This window comes from Styela clava, chromosome 1 (genome assembly GCF_964204865.1).
Source record: "Styela clava chromosome 1, kaStyClav1.hap1.2, whole genome shotgun sequence".
Taxonomy (NCBI): Eukaryota; Metazoa; Chordata; class Ascidiacea; order Stolidobranchia; family Styelidae; genus Styela; species Styela clava.
The window spans coordinates 17,371,469-17,374,946 of NC_135250.1; positions in this window are offsets into that span (position 1 = coordinate 17,371,469).

Consider the following 3,478-nt stretch of genomic DNA (forward strand, 5'->3'; position numbering starts at 1 on the left):
TCTTTGTTCATATTTATGTTACACAGTTCTCTCGTTACGCTTGAGTGATGCGTCATGGTATTATCTCGACGCGATATTGTGACGCGAGTACTCCTCAGCTATCTATCTGACTGTAGTCGGTGTCTAATGGGGATGTGGGTTATCGGGATGATATGATATCGTTATATACAGTGGTGAGCTATAGCCAGACCGCACCGGAACTGCGTTCCGGTTGTTGGACATTTTATTGCATTTGCGTTCCTGTTGTTGAAATCAAATTATTATAAAAGTCTAGTTTCTCTTGTAAACTTTGTTAATAATTTATGTTTTGTTACAGTACAATTGGTAATTCTTTTCACACCACATCACGCAAATAATTAGTACAGCAGTAACGTGTAATAGATGTTTCCTTGAATTTTGACCCCATGAAAATTCATCCTTTCTAATAATAACATTTGTATTGAATTGCTATGAATATTCGTATTAAATTCGCATTCGAAATTCGTATTTTCGGAAACCGGGTGTCGTGAAAAGTAAAATTTAATCTTAATTAATCGCAAATAATGTTTATCATCTAACGTCGAGTAGTCATCATTTTCCGGGAGAAATCGGAAAGACATTTAATTTAAAATAAAGAATGTTTCACTATTCCAAAAAATTAAGACTGTTGCAATCGGAAAATTGCGTGTAAGATGGCAGTCGGCACCAGTATTAATCATTATTATAAGCGAACTACATAGTAAAATTGTATAACGCGAAAATGGTGCAATAACGCCGTCTTCGCGTTTTGAATATTCAAGCCGGGATTACAGTACTTGATGTCTGCCGCAAACGCTTTTGCGATTTGAAATCCGAAACACAAAAATTGACGCACCGCTCCGAGGAGGCGGAAACCAAATCCCAAGATTTCGAACACTCCGTATTCGGAATTCTATATCGTCCATCCCTACATGGAAGTATCTGAATTCTTACTGTTGTGCTATAATCCTGGTATAAACCTTTAATACTATCTAATAAGTGCAATTACAGAACAGCAGAATTACTCTGCCCCTACTCCGCTATGATAACTTATGGTACCGACGCAGAGATGACTGGCAGATGCCACGATCCCTTGATTAATCCTAATGCCTCAGTATATCTTTTCAGGTATTTCAACCAACAAAAACGCAAATAAATTCAAAAGAAAATCCTCTACCGCAAGCTTCAAAATATAGCAAACTGATGACGTTACCGCATCACTCATGAGTAGCGAACCGGCCGTGAGCGAAATATATTCAGTTAACTATGGCAGAACAGAGGGAAACAGCGCGGAATAGAGAGAAACAGCGCAAAACAGAGGGAAACGGCGCAAAACAGGGGAAATGCCGCAATGCATGGTATTACTGGAATAGCTTGATAATAAATATTGAACAAAAGAAAAGTATATAATTTAAATAAAATGAAAACCTATTTAATTTAGTAATCACCCAGACCGGATTTTAAAGTCAAGAGACTTGATAGTCTTCTGTGACTTCTCGTCAATTGCGAAACATTGTGTGTCTTTTTTGTGACTTGATTTATTTTAATTTATCATATTAGGATAGGATTTACAATATATTCATCTCGCCATTCCATGTCGGGTATGGGATTAGTTAGTTATTTGTTTTCGGAAGCATGGACTTAATAGTGGAGGAAGCCGTAACTGACCAGCTGTTACGTGAACCACCCTACGGCGACGAGGAGTCCAGCAATCCTCTCGCACATAATCATCCCGCGTGGGATTCGCACCTGCGAACCACACAGAGTAATCAAAGATGCGGTGGCGAGCGTATTCCTAACGCTTAACACGATGAGCCACACCGCCTTATTATTTGTTTACAATGTTTTATGAATGACGAAATAAAATATCAGAATTTGAAAACGGTAAATAATTATATATTCAAGGGCTTACTCCTTTCAATAAAAAAGTAATGTATATCGCGCCGCCTGCAGAAGTATGAACCTACATTGTACGAGTAAATCGTGTCTGTTTATCAGAAAGGCATATATATATATACCTTAATGTCAAATTAGGATGCTTTTAAATAAAAGCATTAAATTTCAAATATTTTGCAATATACGCCTATTTCCCATACACCCGTTTTCAAGCTATCGTCATTCAACAAGTCATGATTTTAACATTCTTCAAATAGCCCACCACTTCCTTTGATCTTGCTTGCATCCTTCGTTCTTTTTATGTATGCACAAAACAACCAATTCCCCTTTTTTTCGATCAGCTTCAAATTTGTAAAACACGAGGATACTAGAAAAATTAGTAGTATATATATATTGCATTTCTACCACAGTCAATTTTCGATTATCTGGTTTTATGCGTTATAATATATCGTTTAATTCTTGATCGCATGACTGATTATTATTATTATTTTATATTCCACACGATAAATATCATATCACGATCCACCCCGATATCACGGTAAAAATCAAACTGTATATATATTGTATTTGTACCAATTAATATTTATTTTATTTAATCCATTCTTTCATTCATCAAATAAAATATACCGTGTAATGCTACAGTCAGAATTTTTGTTGTCGCTACGTAACTGAATCTGTTTAACAGGAATATCGAAATTGACTTTAATGTCCGGCATAATCATAATAACAGTCTTGATTTAACTAACTGCATACTTCCAATTCCTGGAACCTTGAAATTGGATATCAATAAATACGTTTGGGCTTTTTTGCTGATCTTGTAGTCGCAGTTATAAATTGGAATCTCCGGAGTCGATGTCAATATTTCTCAATATTAAATAGAAGTAAATAATTGTTAGTTTAGAATTGCGATCGTGTCTTCTGTAAACCCTATCAGTGCGAAATCGGTTGCTGAACCTAACTGGGATAAAACTTTTCCCCGTTACAATATATCGACGTAGTGCTTTGTTTGATTGACAGCAATATTTCTCGAATGTGTGGCTTAGAATGATGAGGCATTTTATTTTTATATCGCGGCGCATTTGATAAATGCCCTTGAGCAAAATTATTAGTCATTCTCGAAAGTCATAAAACACAACATCAGTGAAAAAGCGCGATCACCCACTTAATGCTTCCAGTAGAAATCATTGGTTATAACCAGTGTTCCCTCTAAGGTGTGCGCGTGTGCGCGCGCACACAGCTTTCAGAGGCTGCGCACACGCATAGATTTACTGCGCACAGACGTATTTCGATGTAATGTAACAATTTTCTCGGTTGGCAGGTTGAGAAAGTTTGTTGTTGGCCCACCCATTACCCGGTTAGAATGCCAAAATCTCTTCATTGGTTTTTGCACAAATATTAGCCATTTCCAAAAAAGTGCGCACACATCAAAATTTCTGCGCACACATACTACAAGAAATTAGAGGGAACATTGGTTATAACCTTCACTTATATATTGGCATCCATAGGATTATTGTTTATAATCTTCACTTTGTTGTTGAATGTTTTTAACGAATCAGCAAAGGCGACGCCGTTTTCGGAAGAAAAA